General features: G+C 39.0%; 1 protein-coding gene across 2 annotated transcripts in view; it reads right to left on the bottom strand.

Annotated features, from left to right (window-relative positions):
- AUH (AU RNA binding methylglutaconyl-CoA hydratase) overlaps positions 1–20,957 on the bottom strand; it is a 192,829-nt gene that overhangs the window by 146,598 nt on the left and 25,274 nt on the right. The gene's annotated exons all lie outside the window — the stretch shown is intronic.

The following is a 20,957-nucleotide window of genomic DNA, read 5'->3' as shown; positions in this document are numbered from 1 at the left end:
TGGGTCCAAGGGACTCTGATGATAATAAGGGTTAAGTTTATTAAGCTATTCAAATATTCTTTCTTTCTATTCAAATAGACTTTCTTCTTTCTTCTTTAATCTATTAATAACTAAGGAAGGTACTAAAAAAAAAAATCCAATTATGGTGGTGGATATGTCCTTTTTTCCTTACACTGACCTGAATTTTTACACTGTATGTTTCGAGGCTATTTCTAACTGCAGAGAAGTTCAGAATCATCATTCTACCAGGGAAATTTAAACTTTTTCATTATCTAGTGACCTTCTTTATCTCTAATAATTACTATTCTGATAAAAATTTGTTTGCAAATCTATTTCATTTGATATCAATACAGTTATACCAGCTTTACCATCTTTCTTTTAGTCAGTATTAGATTGGTATGTCTTTTTCTACCCAACTTTCAACATCCTTGTTTTCGGTGCTTCTTAGGAGTAGCTTAGTGATAATTTCTTAAGTCAGCTACTACTTGTCTTCAATTAAAGAATCTAGTACACTTGCATTCACCATATAGGTAGTGAACTTGGATGGTTTTCTACAACTGCATTTGGGGATATTTAGCCCTGCACTTCTATTCCTTCTCCCACCATCTCCCTCTGTTTTAACCCTGAGGGTTAAAACCTCTAGGGGCACCCAAAAATTTTGCGAGATTTACCTCTGAGAGCCTAACCAGTTTCTCAAAGTAAATAAGGGAGAAAAATCCCCTCTCCCTTCTGACAGAGCAAGAGGAAAAGGAACGATTTTGAAATACCAGAGCACTCTGTCCTTAACAAAGTCTGCCTTCAGGGGAAAGTAATTAATCAAAGCCTAACTGACCAGGAGGAAGGGAAATACCCATTCAGTCATCCAGTCCTCCAGTCCCGGCTAAGGGGTTAAAAAAAAAAGGCACTGAGAAACACTTGTGAAGTTCACATTTCAGATGCACAGGCTCACTAAAAGCCTAACACTTAATCACAGCACTCCCCTTCCCTGCAACACGGAGCCCTACTGAAAAGCCTTTTAATCTTCTTGATGGCCCAACAGAATGTATTGGGTAAAGGACCTACTGTAAATAGGCTAAGGTTGTGGTGTTTTCATTGCCATTTGTTTCTAGGAATCTTTTGATTTCCCGTCTTATTTCTTCAGTAATCTTATTATTTAGTAATGTGTTATTTAATCTCCATGAGTGTGTTTTTTGCAGTTTCTTTCCTGAGTTGTTCAGTTCAGTACAGTCCAGTCACTCAGTTGTGTCTGACTCTTTGCAACCCCATGGACTGCAGCACATCAGACCTCCATGTGCATCACCAAACTCATGTTCACTGAGTCAGTGATGCCATCCAACCATCTCATCATCTGTTGTCCCTTTCTCCTGCCCTCAGTCTTTCCCAGAATCAGGGTCTTTTCAAATGAGTCAGCTCTTCACATCAGGTGGCCAAAGTATTGGAGTTTCAGCTTCAACATCAGTCCTTCCAATGAACACCCCGGACTGATCTCCTTTAGGACGGCCTGGTTAGATCTCCTTGCAGTCCAAGGGACTCTCAAGAGTCTTCTCCAACACCACAGTTCAAAAGCATCAATTCTTCAGTGCTCAGCTTTCTTTATAGTTCAACTCTCACATCCACACATGACTACTGGAAAAACCACAGCCTTGACCAGACAGACATTTGTTGCCAAAGTAATGTCTCTGCTTTTTAATATGCTGTCTAGGTTGGTCATAGCTTTCCTTCCAAGAAGTAAGCATCTTTTAATTTCAATGCTGCAGTCACCATCTGCAGTGATTTTAGAGCCCAAAAAAGTAAAGTCTGCCTCTGTTTCCCCATCTATTTGCCTGAGTTGATATCTAATCTCACAGTGTTGTGGTCAGAGAAGACAGCTGATATGATTTCAATTTCCTTAAATTTATTGAGGCTTGATTTGTAGCCAAGATGTGGTCTATCCTGGAGAATGTTCCATGTGCACTCGAGAAGAAAGTGTATTCTTCTGCTTTTGGATGGAATGTCCTGAAGATTATCAATTAGGTTCATTTGGTCTCATGTTTCATGTAAGGTTTGTGTTTCCTTATTGATTTTCTATATTGATGGTCTGTCCATTTGTGTAAGTGGAGTGTTAAAGTCCCCTACTATTACTGTGTCACTGTCAATTTCACCTCTTATGTCTGTTAGTGTTTGCCTTATTTACTGAGATTCTATGTTGGGTGCATAAATATTCACAACTGTTATGTCTTCTTCTTGGATTGTTCCCTTGATCATTATGTACTGTCCTTCTTTTATCTCTTGCATTATTCTTTAAAGTCTATGTTGCCTGAAATTAGAATTGCCACTCTGGCTTTCTTTTGGTTTCTATTTACATGGAATATCCTTTTCCAGTCTTTTACTTTCAGACTATATGTGTCTCTATGTCTAAAGTGGGTCTCTTGTAGGCAGTATATAAATGGGTCTTGCTTTTGTATCCATTCAATCAGTCTGTATTTTTGGTTGGTGTGTTTAATCTGTTTACATTTAAAATAATTATTGATATCTATTTTCCTATTGGCATTTTCTTAATTGTTTTGGGTTTGTTTTTGTGGGTCTTTCCTTTCTCTTGTGATTACTGCCTAAATAAGTTCCTTTAGTATTTGTTAAAGCTGGTCTGGTAGTGGAAAATTCTCTTAAACATTTGCTTGTCTGTAAAACTTTTGATTCCTCCATCAATTCTGAATGAGACCCTTGCCAGGTATAGTAATCTTGGTTGTAGACTTTATTCTTTCAGTACTTTAAATATATCCTGCCATTCCGTTCTGGCCTGCAAAGTTCCTGCTGAAAGATCCACTGTTAATGGTATGGGTTTTCTCTATATGTTTCTTGTTGCTTTTCCCTTGCTGATTTTAATAATCTTCCTTTGTGTTTAATCTCTGTTAGCTTGATTAACATGTGTCTAGACATGTCTCTCCTTGGGTTTATCCTGTAACTGACTCTGCAAGGAACTGGAGCGATTTTGAGGAGATACCCCACATCCATGGGCAGAGAAGCCCCACGAAGATGGTAGGCGATTGAGTGGTGGCTGCACAGTGCTGGAGAGGCAGCTACAAGGCACCAGAGCAACTCTGAGGAGATACCCCACGTCCAAGGGCAGAGAAGCCCCAACAAGACAGTAGGTGCTGGAGCGGCGGCTGCGCGGCACTGGAATGACTTTGAGGAGATACCCCATGTCTAAGGGCAGAGAAGCCCCAGCAAGACGGGAGGAGGGGTGAAATCATGTTTAGAATCAAACCCCACACCCACCAGAGATCCTCAGAGGGCTCAAACAAACCTTGTGTGCACTAGGACCCACAGATCCCACAGAGACTGAGACAGAGCTGTGTTTGATCATCTCCTGTGGAAGTACGGGTCAGCAGTGGACTGCTGCAGGGGCAGGGGCTCTGAGTGCAGTAGACCTGGGTACAGCATAAGCCCTCTTGGAGGAGGTCGCCATTAACCCCACCATAGAGCCAACAGAACTTACACAGGATTGGGGAAACAGACTGTGGAAGGGCACAAACAGAACCTTGAGCGCACGAGGACCCAGGAGAAAGGAGCAGTGACCCCACAAGAGACTGACCAGACCTGCACATAAGTGTCCATGAGTCTCCAGTGGAGGCATGGGCCAGCAGTAGCCTGCTGCAGGGTTGGAGGCACTCAGTGCAGTGGTACATGCATGGGACCTTTTGAAAGAGGTCCCCATTATCTTCATTACTTCCACCACTGTTCAGGCTCAGGTCAAATAACACGGAGGGAACACATCCCCGCCCATCAACAGAAAACTGAATTAAAGATTTACTGAGCATGGCCCCGCCCATCAGAACAAGACCGTTTCCTCCTTTGTCATTCTCTCCCATTGGGAAGCTTCCATAAGCCTGTTATCCTTCCCTATCAGAGTGCAGACAGAATGATAACCACAGTCACAGAAAAATAACCAATCTGATCACATGGACCACGGCCTGGTCTATCTCAAAGAAACTATGAGTCATGCAGTGTAGGGTGAGCAAAGACAGACAGGTCATGGTGAAGAGTTCTGACAAAACGTGGCTCACTGGAAAACGGAAAGGCAAACCACTTCAGTACTCTTGCCTTGAGAACCCCATGAACATCATGAAAAGGCAAAAGACAAGACACTGAAGATGAACTCCCCAGGCTGGTAGGTGTCCAATATGCTACTGGAGATCAGTGGAGAAATAACCTCAGAAGAATGAAGAGACGGAATCAAAGCAAAAACAACACCCAGTTGTGGATGTGACTAGTGATGGAGTGAAGTCCAATGCTATGAAGAGTAAGACTGCACAGGAACCTGGAAATATTAGGTCCATGAAATTAAGGCAAATTAGAAGTAGTCAAACAGGAGATGGCAAGAGTGAACATCGACATTTTAGGAATCAGTGAACTAAAATGAACTGGAATAGGTTAATTTAACTCAGATGACCATTATATCTACTATTGAGGGCAAGAATCCCTTAGAAGAAATGGAGTAGCCATCATAGTCAACAAAAGAGTCCAAAATGCAATACTTGGATGCAATCTCAAAAATGACAGAATAATCTCCGTTTCTTTCCAAGGAAAACCATTCAATATCACAGTAATCCAAGTCTATGCCCCGACCAGTAACACTGAAGAACCTGAACTTGAATGGTTCTATAAAGACCTACAAGATCTTCTAGAACTAACACCGAAAAAAGATGTCTTTTTCATCATAGGGGACTGGAATGCAAAAGGAGGAAGTCAAGACATACCTGGTTCAGTTCAGTTCAGTCGCGTAGTTGTGTCCAACTCTTTGCGACCCCATAAATAGCAGCACGCCAGCCTCCCTGTCTATCACCAACTCCCAGAGTTTACCCAAGCTCACGCTCATTGAGTTGGTGATGTCATGCAAACATCTCTTCCTCTGTCATCCCCTTCTCCTTGACTAGATGGACGATTGTTGGCAAAGTAATGTCTCTGCTTTTTAATATGCTGTCTAGGTTGGTCATAACTTTCCTTCCAAGGATTAAGTGTCTTTTAATTTTATAGCTGCAATCACCATCTGCAGTGATTTTGGAGCCCAAAAAAATAAAGGCTGACACTGTTTCCACTGTTTCCCCATCTGTTTCCCATGAAGTGATGGGACCAGATGCCATGATCTTAGTTTTCTGAATGTTGAGCTTTAAGCCACTTTTCCACTCTCTTCCTTCACTTTTATCAAGAGGCTTTTTAGTTCCTCTTCACTTTCTGCCATAAGGGTGGTGTCATCTGCATATCTGAGGTTATTGATATTTCTCGAGGCAATCTTGATTCCAGCTTGTGCTTCTTCCAGCCCAGGGTTTCTCATGATGTACTCTGCATATAAGTTAAATAACCAGGGTGACAATACACAACCTTGTACTCCTTTTACTGCAGCAATGAAATTAAAAGACGCTTACTCCTTGGAAGGAAAGTTATGACTAATCTAGATAGCATATTCAAAAGCAGAAACATTGCTTTGCCAACTAAGGTCCATCTAGTCAAGGCTATGGTTTTTCCAGTGGTCATGTATGGATGTGAGAGTTGGACTGTGAAGAAAGCTGAGAGCCGAAGAATTGATGCTTTTGAACTGTGGTGTTGGAGAAGACTCTTGAGAGTCCCTTGGACTGCAAGGAGATCCAACCAGTCCATTCTGAAGGAGATCAGTCCTGGGATTTCTTTGGAAGGAATGATGCTAAAGCTGAAACTCCAGTATTTTGGCCACCTCACATGAAGACCTGACTCATTGGAAAAGACTCTGATGCTGGGAAGGATTGGCGGCAGGAGGAGAAGGGGACGACAGAGGATGAGATGGCTGGATGGCATCACTGACTCAATGGATGTGAGCCTGAGTGAACTCCGGGAGTTGGTGATGGACAGGGAGGCCGGGCGTGCTGTGATTCATGGGGTCACAAAGAGTCGGACATGACTGAGTGACTGAACTGAACTGAATTGCTTTTCCTATTTGGAACCAGTTTGTTGTTCCATATTCAGTTCTAACTCTTGCTTCCTGACCTGCATACAGGTTTCTCAAGAGACAGGTCAGATGATCTGGTATTCCCATCTCTTTCAGAATTTTCCACAATTTATTGTGATCCACACAGTCAAAGGCTTTGGCATAGTCAATAAAGCAGAAATAGATGTTTTTCTGGAACTCTCCTGCTTTTTCCATGATCCAGCAGATGTTGGCAATTTGATCTCTGGTTCCTCTGCCTTTTCTAAAACCAGCTTGAATATCTGGAAGTTCACAGTTCATGTATTGCTGAAGCCTGGCTCAGAGAATTTTGAGCATTACTTTACTAGCGTGTGAGATGAGTGCAATTGTGTGGTAGTTCGAGCATTCTTTGGCATTGCCTTTCTTTGGGGTTGGAATGAAAACTGACCTTTTCCAGTCCTGTGGCCACTGCTGAGTTTTCCAAATTTGCTGGCATATTGAGGGCAGCACTTTCCCAGCATCATCTTTCAGGAGTTGAAATAGCTCCACTGGAATTCCATCACCTCCACTAGCTTTGTTCGTGGTGATGCTTTCTAAGGCCCACTTGACTTCACATTTCAGGATGTCTGGCTCTAGATGAGTGATCATACCATTGTGATTATCTGGGTCATGAAGATCTTTTTTGTACAGTTCTGTGTATTCTTGCCACCTCTTCTTAATATCTTCTGCTTCTGTTAGATCCCTACCATTTCTGTCCTTTTCAAGCCCATCTTTTCATGAAATGTTCCCTTGGTATCTCTAATTTTCTTGAAGAGATCTCTAGTCTTTCCCATTCTGTTGCTTTCCTCTGTTTCTTTGCATTGATCGCTGAAGAAGGCTTTTCTATCTCTCCTTGCTATTCTTTGGAACTCTGCATTCAGATGGGAATATCTTTCCTTTTCTCCTTTGCTTTTTGCTTTTCTTTTCACAGCTATTTGTAAGGCCTCCTCAGACAGCCATTTTGCTTTTTAGCATTTCTTTGCCATGGGGATGGTCTTGATCCATCTCCTGTGCTATGTCACGAACCTACATCCATAGTTCATCAGGCACTCAGCCTATCACATCTAGTCCCTTAAATCTATTTCTCACTTCCACTGTATAATCATAAGAGATTTGATTTAGGTCATACCTGAATGGTCTAGTGCTTTTCCCTACTTTCTTCTATTTAAGTATGAATTTGGCAATAAGGAGTTCATGATCTGAGCCACAGTCAGTTCCCGGTCTTGTTTTTGCTGACTGTATAGAGCTTCTCCATCTTTGGCTGCAAAGAATATAATCAATCTGATTTTGGTGTTGACCATCTGGTGATGTCCATGTATAGAGTCTTCTACTATAGACATACCTGGAGTAACAGGCAAATTTGGCCTTGGAGTACAGAATGAAGCAGGGCAAAGGCTAATAGAGTTTTTCCAAGAAAATGCACTAGTCATAGCAAACACCCTCTTCCAACAACACAAGAGAAGACTCTACACATGGACTTCACCAAATGGTCAATATCGATTAGATCTGATAAAACAGAGTGCCTGAAGAACTATGTACAGAGGTTTATGACTCTGTATAGGAGGCAGGGATCAAGACCATCCCCAAGAAAAAGAAATGCAAAATAACAAAATGGTTTTCTGAGGAGGCCTTACAAATAGCCGTGAAAAGAAGAGAAGCAAAAGGCAAAGGAGAAAAAGAGAAAAGGCAAAGGAGAAAAGGAAAGATATACTTATCTGAATCCAGAGGGAGATAAGAAAACCTTCCTCAGTGATCAGTGCAAAGAAATAGAAAAAAACAACAGAATGGGAAAGACTGCAGATCTCGTCAAGAAAATTAGAGATACCAAGGGAACATTTCATGCTAAGATAGGCACAGTAAAGGACAGAAATGGTATGGACAAGAGACGCGGGAAATGGCAACCCACTCCAATATTCTTGCCTGGAAAACTCCATGGACTGATGAGCCTGGTAGGCTACAGTTAATGCGACTGCAAAGAGTCGGACACGACTGAGTGGCTTCACTTCACTTCACTAACAGAAGCAGAAGATATTAAGAAAAGGTGGCAGGAATATACAGAAGAACTATACAAAAAAGATCTTAATGACCCTGATAACCACAATGTTGTGATCACTTACCTAGAGCCAGGCATCCTGGAATGCGAAGTCAAGTGGGCCTTAGGAACAAAGGATCACTACGAACAAAGCTAGTGGAGGTGATGGAATTCCAGCGGAGCTATTTCAAATCCTAAAAGATGATGCTGTGAAAGTGCTGCAGTCAATACGTCAGCAAATATGGAAAACAGCAGTGGCCACAGGACTGGAAAAGGCCAGTTTTCATTCCAACCCCAAAGAAAGGCAATGCCAAAAAATGTTCAAACTACTGCACAATTGCACTCATCTCACAGACTAGCAAAGTAATGCTAAAAATTCTCCAAGCCAGGTTTTAACAGTACGTGAACTATGAAATTCCAGAAGTTCAAGCTGGATTTAGAAAAGGCAAAGGAACTAGAGATCAAATTGTCAACATCCGCTGGATCATCGAAAAAGCAAGAGAGTTCCAGAAAAACATCTATTTCTGCTTTATTGACTATGCCAAAGCCTTTGACTGTGTGGATCACAATAAACTGTGGAAAATTCTGAAAGAGATGGGAATACCAGACCACCTGACCTGCCTCTTGAGAAACCTGTATGCAGGTCAGGAAGCAACAGTTAGAACTGGACATGGAACAACAGACTGGTTCCAAATAGGAAAAGGAGTACATCAAGGCTGTATATTGTCACCCTGCTTATTTAACTTATATGAAGAGTCCATCATGAGAATTGTGAATAACAACTACTGAAATTAAAAATACTCTAGAAGGAACCAATAGTTGAATAACTGAGCCCTAAGAACGGGTAAGTGAGCTGGAGGACAGAATGGCTGAAATAACTTCTGAAGAGCAGAATAAAGGAAAAAGAAAGAAAAGAATTGAGGATAGCCTCATAGAGTGGGACAATATGAAACCCACCAACATTCAAGTTATAGGGGTCCCAGAGGACAAAGAAAAACAGAAAGGCACTGAGAAAAGTTTTGAAGAGATTGTAGGCAGGTGTATTCTTTACCACTGAGCCTTTACTGGGGAATTTCCACATTAAGAAGCTATAAAAAAAGAAGTAAATTTAACCCAACGCAGAGAAAATAATTAAAAAAAATTAATGAAACAGAAAACAGAAAAGAAAAAAGAAACAGTGAAACCAAGCCCAGTAAAGGATCAAGAAAAGTAATAGATGTTTTGCCAGAACTTTTGAAAAAAGATACAAATAATCAATATCAAAAATGAAGGACACATCACTGTAGATTCAAAAGACATTAAAAGGATAATAACGGAATCTACCCTTCACAGATCACTGCCTTGTTGGGCCGAAGGGGCTTGCATAATTTGATGGAAGCTATGAGCCGTGCCATGTAGGGCCACCCAAGACAGATGGGCCACAGTGGAGAGTTCTGACAAAACATGATCCACTGGAGGAGGGAACGGCAAACCACCCCAGTGTATCTGCTGTGAGAACTGCATGAATCTATAAAAGGACACTACACGACACCGAAAGATGAGTCCCCGAGACCTGAAGGTGTCCAATATACTACTTGGGAAGAGTGGAGGACAACTACTAATAGCCCCAGAAAGGATGAAGCAGCTGGACCAACGCAGAAACGGTGCTTGGTTGTGAATGTGTCTGCTGATGAAAGTAAAATCCAATGCTGCCAAGGAACAGCATTGCATAGGAACCTGGAATGTCCAGTTCCTGGAATCAAGGTAAATTGGAATGTGGTCAAGCACAAGACAGTAAGAATAAACATCTTAGGAATCAGTGAACTAAAATGGACGGGAATGGGCAAATTTAATTCAGATGACCATTATATCTACTACTGTGGGCTAGAGTCCCATAAAAGAAATGGAGTAGCCCTTATAATCAACAAGAGAGTCCAAAAAGCAGTACTTGGGTGCAACCTCAAAAATGATGTAATGATCTCAATTCGTTTTCAAGGCAAGCAATTCAATATCAGAGCAATTCAAGTCTATGCTCCTACCACCGATGCCAAAGAAACTGAGGTTGATCAGTTCTATGAAGACCTAGAAGACCTCCTAGAACTAACACCAAAAAGAAAAAAAAAAAGGATACTCTGTTCATCACTGGAGATTAGCATGCAAAAGTAGGAGGTCAAGAGACACCTGGAGTAACAGGCAAACTTGACCTTGGATAACAAAACTAAGCAGGACAAAGGCTAACTGATTTCTGCCAAGAGAATGCACTGGTCATAGCAAATACCCTTTTCAACAACACAAAAGATGAATTTACACATGGACATCACCAAATAGCCAATACCAAAATCAAACTGACTATACACTCACTGTGGCCGAAGATGGAGAAGCTATATACAGTCAGCAAAAACAAGACCTAGAGTGGACTGTGGCTCAGATCATCAGCTTCTCATAGCAAAATTCAGGCTAAACTACAGAAAGTGGGGAAAAACACTAGGCCAGCCAGGTATGACTTAAATCAGATCCCTTATGAATCTGCACTGGAGGTAACAAATAGATTCAAGGGATTAGATCTGGTAGACAAAGCACCTGAAGAACTACAGATGGATAATATTGTACAGGAGGCAGCGAACAAAACCATCCTAAAGAAAAATAAAAGCAAGAGGGTAAAGTGGTTATCTGAGAGGACCCTGAAAATAGCTGAAGAAAGAAGAGAAGTGAAGAAAAAGGGAGAAAGGGAAAGTATACCCAATCAAACGCAGAATTCCAAAAACAGCACAAAGGGACAACAAGGCCTTCTTCAATGAACAGTGTATAAAACTAGAAGACAACAGAAGGGGAAGAACTACAGGAAAATTGGTGTAATCAAGGGAACATTTTAACCAAAGATGAACACAATAAAGGACATAAACGGTAGAGATCTAGTAGATGCTGGAGATCAAGAAGAGATGGAAAGAATACATGGAAGAATGGTATAAAATAGATCCAAATCAACCAGATTTCTACCGCGGTGTGGCCAGACACCCAGAGCCAAACATTCTGGAAAGCAAAGTCGAGTGGGCCTTAGAAGCACTGCTATTAAAAAAGTTAGTGGATGTGAAAGAATTACAGTACAACTATTCAAAACCCTAAAGGATGATCCCATCAAGGTGGTGCATTCATTATGTCAGCAAATCTGGAAGACCCAGCAGTGGCCACAGGACTGGAAAAGGTCAATCCTTATGCCAATTCCCAAGAATGGTAGTACTAAAGAATGTGCTAACCATCAGACAATTGCACTCATCTCCCATGCTAGTAAGGTTATACTTAAAGTCTTTCATGCTGGGCTTTAGCATTATGCGAACCAAGAAGTTGGAGATATCTGCTGGGTTTAGAAAAGGAAGAGGAACCAGAGAGTAAATTGCCAACATTCGCTGGATCACAGACAAAGTTTGGGAATTCCAGAGAGACATCTACGATTAGGCCAAAGCCTTTGACTGTATGGATCATAATAAACTGTGGAAAGCTCTTAAAGAGATGGGAATAACAAACCATCTTACCTGTCTCCTTAGAAACCCGTATGTGGGTCAAGAAGCAACAGTCAGAACCCTGTATGGAACAATTAATTGGTTCAGGATTAAGAATGGAGTACGACAGGGCTGTCACCTTGTTTGTTTAATTTATATGCTGAGCACATCATGAGAAATGCCGGGCTGGATGAGTTACAAGCTGGAATCAAGATAGGCGGCAGAAACATCAACAACTTCAGATGAGCAGATGATACCACTCTAATGGCAGAAAGTGAGGAGGAACTAAAAGAGCCTCTTGACGAGGGTGAAGGAGGAGAGTGAAAGAGCTGACTTTAAACATTAAAAAAACTACAATCATGGTATCCAGCCCCATTACTTCATGGCAAATAGAGGGGGAAAAGATGGAAGTAGTATCAGATTTCCTCTTTTGGGGCTCTAAAATCACTGCAGATGGTGATTGCAGCCATGAAATCAGATGTTTGCTTCTTGGCAGGAAAGTTATGACAAACCTAGACAGTACGTTGAAAAACAGAGACATTACTCTGCCAGCAAAGGTCCATATAGTCAAGGCAATGATCTTGCCAGTGGTCACATAGGGTTCTGAAAGCTGGACCATAAAGAAGGCAGAGCGCCAAAGAATTGATGCCTTTTAACTGTGGTGCTGGAGAAGACTCCTGAGAGTCCCTTGGACAGTAAGGAGATCAAACCAGTCAATCTTAAGGGAAATCAACCCTGAATACTCATAGGAAGGACTGTGCTGAAGCTGAACTCCAATATTCTGGTCATCTGATGTGAACAACTGACTCACTGGAAAAGTTCCTGACACTGGGAAAGACTGAGGACAAAAGGAGAAGAGGGTGTCAGAGAATCAGATGGCTGGATGGCATCATTGATGCAATGGACCAGGAGATGGTGAAGGCCAGAGGCCAGGTGTGCTGAAGTCCATGGGGCTACAAAGAGTCAGACACAACTGGGAGACTGAATAATAACAACAAAAGGAATATTACAGGCAACTTCATGCCAATAAAACTGGAAACTTGGATAAAACAGATAATTTCCTTAAAAGACACAATTTATCAAAATTTAAATAGAAATGGATAACTTGAATAGTCCTATATCTACTAAAGAAACTAAATTCATAGTTAAAAATCTTCCCCAAAAGAAAACTCTTAAACCAGATGGATTTGCTGGTGCACTTTACTGAACAACAAAGAAATAACACCTATAATATACAATTTCTTCCTATAAAACAGAAGAAACAAATCGGAAAATTTCCCAATTCATTTTAGCAGACCAGCAACACCTTACCACCAAAACAGACTGGAATATTATAAGAAAAGAAAGCTACAAAGTAGTTTCCCTTATGAACAAAGCTGCAAAATTCATCAACAAAATTTTGGCAAATCAAATCCAGCAATATATAAAAACATGAATACATCATGATCAAGAAAGATGTATTCCAGGAATACAAGGCTGTTTCATATTTGAAAATCAATCAATTCACCATATTAAAAGAAAGAAAAATCATATATCATCAAAATAGATGCAAAAACAAAAAAAGATTTGATAAAATTCAACAATTCATGACTTGAAAAACAATAAAACAAAACAAAAAAACAGCAATAAAACCTCCCCCCTAACATTCTCACCACTTGTACTTAACACTGTAAAGAAGGTCCTAACTGATGTAATAAGAATCAAACAAAAGGTCAACATAATGGAAAGGAAGAAGTAAAACTTTCTTTTTATTTACAGATGATTTGAATATCTACAGAGACAATCTCAAAGAATCTACAAAAAGAGATTCCTAGAACCAAAAAGCGAGTTTAATATGGCTACAAGATACAAAGTCAGTATATAAAAATCAACTGTATTCCCATACACTAGCAATAAAAATTAAGAGTCTAAATTATGAAAGGTCACTTTACAGTATCATCAAAAATATGTAATATTTAGGAATAAATTTAGCCAAGCAATTTCAAGACACAGAAACTGAGACAGTGAAAAGCATAGAGAGTCTGGGTATAGCTCACACTCATATGGTCAAGTGATTCTTTTTTGAAAAGTACTAAGATAATTCAATGAACAAAGAGTTTGTCTTCAATAAATGGTGCTGAAAGAATTGGATATACATAAAAACCCTAGCGTATAATAAAAACATATTCAGTCTTTGTCATGGGATCCTAGTACAGAGCTCTTAAAACCCTTGGAATTTCCTGAATGACAGATGTATTTTCTATCTATTTTTATTCATACTGAGCCCCTCTCAACCACACCAGAGCTCATGTTAATGAGATAACTATTGGAAAGCCCCTTAGAAGTTTTAGGATGGAGGTTGGTCATGACTACAGATTAGAATTTTTAATCCCTACCCATCAACCTCTGGAGAGGGTAGTGGAACCAGACATTGAGTTCAATCACTAATGGCCAATTATTTAATCAGCTGTAGCTGTGTAGTGATATCTCCATAAAACCCATTAACAGTTGGGTTTAAAAGCCTCCAGGTTGTTGAACACATAGTTGGGAGGGCATCATACCCAAGAGGGCATGGAAGCTCATTAACACCCTCCAGTCCAATCTTGCCCTATGCATTCTACCATCTTGGCTGTTCCTGAGTGGTAGCCTTTATAATAAACCAGTGAAGCTGCTCAGTTGTGTCCGACTCTTTGTAACCCCATGGACTATAGCCTACCAGTCCATGGACGGCTCCTCCATCCATGGGATTTTCCAGGCGAGAATACTGGAATGGGTTGTCATTTCCTTCTCCAGGAGATCTTCCCAACCCAGGGATTGAACCCAGGTCTCCCACATTGTAGACAGACGCTTTACCATCTGAGCCACCTCTTGAGTTCTTTGAGTCAGTCTAGCAAATCCTTTTCCTGACATGATATGGGGGTGGCGAGGGGAGGACCTGTACACCAATTCACTACATCTCTGACACCAACTGGATGTCAAACAATTCAACTCAATTCTAATGTTAACTCCCTAAATCAGCACAAACCATACTGTTAAAGGTTCAGTCCCATAAAACTGCTTTCACTTTACATGCCAGTCATAAGTACTGGAGATTAACCATACTTCCTACCAATCACCTATAAATCAAGAGTTCCCCACAAATTCCTCATCAGATTCAAAAATACATCAGAAAAACTCACAGAACTTAAGAAGTCACTTTGCTTACATTTGTTGTTGTTGTTTAGATGCTAAGTCATACCCAACTCTTTTGCAACCCCATGAACTACAGTCCTCCAGGCTCCTCTGTCCATGGGATTTCCCAGGCAAGAATACTGGAGTGAGTTGCCATTTCCTTCTCCAAGGGATCTGCCCAACCCAGGGATTGAATCCACATCTCCTGCATTGGCAGGAAGATTCTTACCAGTTTATTATTAAAATACAACTCAGGAACAGCCAAATGGAAGAGATATATAGACAAGGTACAGGGGAGGAGGGGCACAAAAGTTTCACCCTCCAACATTTCCATGAGTTCACCAACCTGGAAATTCTCCCAAACTTCATTGTTTATAGGTTTTCATGGAGTTTTCACTACATGAACAATTGATTAAATCTCTGGCCAGTGGTGACAGAACTCAATTTCTGGCCCCTCTACCTTCTTGAAGTTGGAGAACTGAGGCTGAGAGTTCTAATCCTCTAATCACATAGAGAAGATACTCTTACTATAATGTGAAGGAAATCTCCAGGATTTTAGGAGGTCTGTGCCAGGAACCCAGGGCAGACATCAAGGACATATTTTATTTTGATCACATTACCTAAATTCACATCTTGCAACAAAAATTAAGAATGTGTCATAGGCTTAAATATAAAATATAGTAACTAAAAACTTTCTGGAAGAAAACACAGCATGAGAAACTCTCTGTGACTCTGAAGTAGGACAAGATTTCTTAGTTCACAAAACTGAAAAAAAGAAAACAAATTGAGTAACTGGACGTCAACTGAAAAATTTGTGTTCTTCAAAACAAACTGTTAAGAAAAAGACAAGTCAAAGAGTAGGAAAAAATAAAAATTTATCAGCAAAAGGTCTTATATCAACAATATATTAAAAACTCTATAACTCAATACAGTTTTTACTAAAACGTGGGCAGAAGACCTAAATACACTTCTCCAAAAAAACACATAAAGGTGACAAAAAGGCAAGAGAAGAGGTACTCAAAATCATTATTCATTAGAGAAATGATATCTAAAACCACAATTACACACAAGTGCACACCAATTAGTATGTCTAAAATTCAAGACTGACAATATCAAGTGTTGGCAAGGATGCAGAAGACCTGGCCTGGAAGGCTCACACACTGCTGTCAGGAATGCAAAATGGCTAGAAAACAGTAGCAATTTCTTATAAAACAAAATGTATAGTTATTATAAACCCAATAATTCCACTCCTTAGTATTTATAAAAGAGAAATGAAAATATGTTCACAAAATGATTCATACGTGACTGTTCATGGAAGAGGTATTTCTAAAAGCCAAAATACTGGAAAAACCCAAATGACCATTAACTGCTAAACAGATAAACAATTCACAGTATATCTATGCAATGGACTACTCAACATATAAAATGAATACTCAGCAATATAATAAAAATCATACTCAACAGTAAAGTGAAACTACTGAAACATATATCATGGGTGAGCCTCAAAGCATTATGCCAAGTGAAGGAAGCCACACACAAAAGGCCACCTACAGAAAGATCCCTTCTGTAAGACATTCTAGAAGAGGAAAAACTATGGTAAGAGTAACAAGTTCAGTGTTTTAAGGGGGTCAGAGTAGGAGAAAGGACTGACTACAAAAGTACATAAGAATGATTTTTAACAGCACCACCCACCAGGAAGCTGGCACCAGCCCCAGGACAACCTGACTCTGAAGCCAACTGCAGAGAACCCAGCCCTAACCACGGGTGACCTGCAGCCTCTACATGAGGCAGAGCCTAGCTGTCAACCTGGCCAGAGGCCAGCACCACTTACCAGCATGGTAGTTAGCCCTACCACAACTGAAGGGTTCACTCAGCCCACTTAGGGAGCATCCCTAGAGCATATAGCTTTGGTAACCAGAGAGATGTGTGCTGATGGACCCCACAGGACACTGCCTACATGAGCCTATTTATCCAAAATTGGGAAATGTAACCAATCTACCTAAGTGCTTAGTCACTCAGTCGTCCAACTCTGCAACCCTATGGACTGTAGCCTGCCACCTGCCATCAACCTAATACATAGAAATAAAAATTAGAAAACTGGAAAAAATAAAGTAACAAGGGAATATGTTTCAAAGAAACAAAACGCTAAAAAATTTAAGTGAAGAGGTAAGCAAACTCTCTGATAAAGAGTTCAAGATAAAGATCACAGTTCAGGACTTCTTTCAAGGTTCAGTGAATAAGAATCTGCCTGGCAATGCAAGAGACATGGATTTGATCTCTGGTCCAGGAAGATTCCACGTGCCACAGAGCAACTAAGCCCATGTAACACAACTACTGAACCTACACTCTAGAGCCCACAAGCTATTAACTACTGAGCCTGCACACCACAACTGCTGAGTCCATGCTCTAGAGCCTGTGAGCTTCAGCTATTAAACTTGCATGGCTAAAGCCCGTGCCCTGCAACAAGAGAAGCCCCTGTAATGAGAAGCCCAAGCACCACAAGAAAGAGTAGCCCCCGCTCGCCGTAACTAGAGAAAAACCTGCATGTACCAATAAAGACCCACTGTGGCCAAAAATAAAAAATGAAAAAAAATTTTTTAAGAAGATGTTCGATGAACTGAGAAGAGTACATGTAAAGCACTTTACTGTCATTGTTTGCAGATGACATGATACTCTATTATAGAAAGTCCTAAAGACACCATCAAAAAACTATTAGAACTCATCACTCAAGTTAGTAAAGTTGCAGGGTACAAAATTAGTATACTGAAATCTGTTTCCTTTCTATAAACCAGCAACAAACTAACAGAAGTTAAGGAAATAATCCCATGTATAATTGCAGCAAAAATATCTAGAAATAAACTTATCAAGGAGGTAAAAGATCTATACTCAGAAAACTGCAAGAAACTGAAGACAACACCAACAAATGGAAAGATACACTGCACTCATGGGTCTGAAGAATATTGTTAAAATGATCATATGACTCAAAGCAATCTCTAGACTCAGTGCAATCCCTATCAAAATACCCAGAGCATTTGAACCAGAACAAGTAATTCTAAAACTCGTATGGAAATACGAAAGACCCCAAATAGCCAAAACAACCTTGAGAAAAATAGAGTTGGAGGTATTACACACTCTGATTTCAAACTATATTACAAAGTTACAGTAATCAAAATAATATGTTAATGACCCAAAAAACAAAAATATTAATAGATTAATGGAACAAAACAGAGAGCACAGAAATAAACCCATACTTTTACAGGCAAATAATCTACAACAAAGGAGAAAAAAATATGCAACAGGGGAATACATGGTGTAAAGAAAACTAGATAGCAAATGTAAAAGAATCAAATTGGGTTATATTCTCACACCATACACAAAAATAAACTCAAAATGAATTAAAGACTAAATATAAGACCTGAAACCAAAAATCTAGAAGAAAACTTAAACTTCAGGCAGTATGATCTTCAACACTGGTCTTAGCAATATTTTTTTGGATATGTTTCCTCAGGTAACAGAAACAAAAGTGAATATAAACAAATTATACTGTATCAAACTAAAAAGCTTTTGCACATTGATGGAAGCTACCAACAAAACAAATGGAAAACACATTTGCAAATTATATTATCTGATAAGGGATTAATATCCAAAATAAACAAAATACTCATACAACTCAGGATCAAAAACAAATATTCTGATTAAAAAATGGGCAGAGGACCTGAATAGCCATTTTTCCAAAGAAGATATACAGATGGCACACAGACAGGTGAAATCACTAATCATTATGAAATATAAATAAAAATCACAATGAAATATTACCTCCTATCTGTAAGAATGGCTATTAAAAAAAAGAAAAACAAATAACAAGTGTTGATGAGAATGTGGAGAAAAGAGAACCCTTGTGTACTGTTGGTGGGAATACAAATTCATACAACCACTATGGAAAACAGTATGGGCATTCCTCAAAAACCTAAAAACAGAACTATCATATGACCCAGCAATTTCCCTCCTTGGGATCTTTCCAAAGAAAAGAGTGTAGAAATCGTCATTCATATTTTTAAATACATAGACTTGTATATTTTTCCTTTCCAAAAAAAAAACTAAAACACTAACTCAAAAAGGTATATGCATCCATAAGTTCAACGCAGCATTATTTACAATCGCCAGCATAAGGAAGCAACCTAAGTGTTCACTGATAGATGAACGGATAAAGAAAATGTGGTGTATATACATATGTGGTCAGCAGAATATTGCTCAGCCACAAAAAAGAAAAAACTCTTGCCATTTGCAAGAACGTGGATGGACATAGAGGGCATTATGCCAAGTGAAATAAGTTAGACAAACAAAGACAAATATTCTAAGATTTTACCTACATGTAGAATTTATAAAACAAAACAAATAAACAAACATAACCAAACAAAAATAAGTCACAGACAGAGAACAAACCAGTGGTTGCCAAAAGGGACAGGGCAGGAAGATGAATGAAATAGATGAGGAAGAATAAGAGGTATAAACTTCGATTTACAAAAGATATGAGTCATAGGGATAAAATGTATAGCATGGAGAATTCAGTCAATAATATTTAATAACTGCATGGTGACAGATGGTAACTAGACTTATCATAGTGATCATTTTGTAATGTATGGAAAGAATGAATCATTATGTTGTGCACCTGGACTTAACACAGTAATACAAGTTAGTCACACTTCAATTAAAAATGAAAAAAGAAAGCTTTATGTTGTATATCACAACTGTCCTCATGGTTTAAACACCTGTCAAAACTGACATATGTACTTAAAACAGCTACACTTTATGGCAAGTAATTCCTACGTCTATAACACAGGTATTCTTATTTCCAAAAAAGAACCTTACACGGAATTAATACAAATTAATATCGTTTCACATTACTTATCAAACTCTCTAAGGGACTAACATTTAAACTAACAAATATAACAACTTGAGATTCTAAACAATACTGAATAGATAACTTCATTAATCAGAGGACTCCACATATCTAACTGTCATGACATCTACATCCACTTGAACAATATATCACTCAATAAAGCACACTGACAATTTTAGTGCCAAGTTTTTAGTCAGAACGTAATTTACTAGAACTCAAAAGCAGAAGCAAAAGTACCTTTACTTTAAAAAAAAAAAGAACCAACTAGTATAATTCAGTGAATCACTCAATTTAGAGTTCTACATCAATTACCAAGAACTGTTTATAATCTATTTCAGGAATTTCAAGACAAAAAAAAAAAATATCCTCAGCCTCAGTAATTTCTCATAAAATTTTTGATAAAAACAATACATACATACTTCGCTACCTAGTGTCAGAACACTAAAAGAACAAGAAAATGAACAGATGAGCAGGATTAAACATTTACATCCAATACAATAGCCTAATTAAAAGGTCTTTCTCATGATTTGATTACAGATAATGTTAAAATTTTGACTCAAACATTGAAACAGTAAAATTATTTCAGTTTTTTTGGTATGTCTGTTTCTGTGCATGTAAGAAACAAGATAAAACTACTCAGTACTTCACAATAAACTCTAACTATCAAAATGGTATTTCTCAGTATTCTAAGAAAAATATATGCAAATCATAAACCCAGAAGCAATGTTCAAATCCATAAGAAAGAAAACAGTAACACTGATTCCCAACCTAGAGTCATGCTATGGATAAGGCATAGTATCTGAAAGCATGTGTAAAAAACATTTACAGTCATAATGGCTATGATATACATTTTTGTGCATTTAGATTTCATTGTGGCTAATCAGAGAAAATCCATTTAACCATATTACTGTAACCAGAATGCCATTATACCATTACACATATTCTCAGTCACCATAGGTGACTGTTTAAGTGCATGAAATTTTAAGAACTTAGAGACCTCATAACCCAAAAGATTAAAATCACTGATTTAGTAAAAACCCTGCCCCAGGAGTCAGAAGGAATTCCAGCAAAGCCACTACCTTTAAACAGGCTCTTAGGTTCACAGGGGTTCTATTAAATGAAAGCATCTGAACTGTGACACACGGTTTTTACACTCTGAAATTTTTCCTCTCAAACATTGCAACAATCATTCAGAAACTCAATTAATGTTATGATTTTGGTTATCTAATATGGAAAATACACTAAATACATTTGCTAAGTTTTTGAAAATTATTTTCTTTGTGTATATTCACTTAATACAACTTCTTAATATACTTATTACAGAAAGCTGAACTACATCTGTAGACATAGTTGACACAGGTGCAGTCATAATGGGAATATCATTTTACAGGTAGCTATCTCATATAACATCCCTTCTGACTATACAGTGGAAGTGAGAAATAG

Source organism: Oryx dammah, unplaced genomic scaffold (genome assembly GCF_014754425.2).
Source record: "Oryx dammah isolate SB20612 unplaced genomic scaffold, SCBI_Odam_1.1 HiC_scaffold_1, whole genome shotgun sequence".
NCBI lineage: Eukaryota > Metazoa > Chordata > Mammalia > Artiodactyla > Bovidae > Oryx > Oryx dammah.
This window is presented reverse-complemented; position numbering and strand designations above follow the sequence as displayed.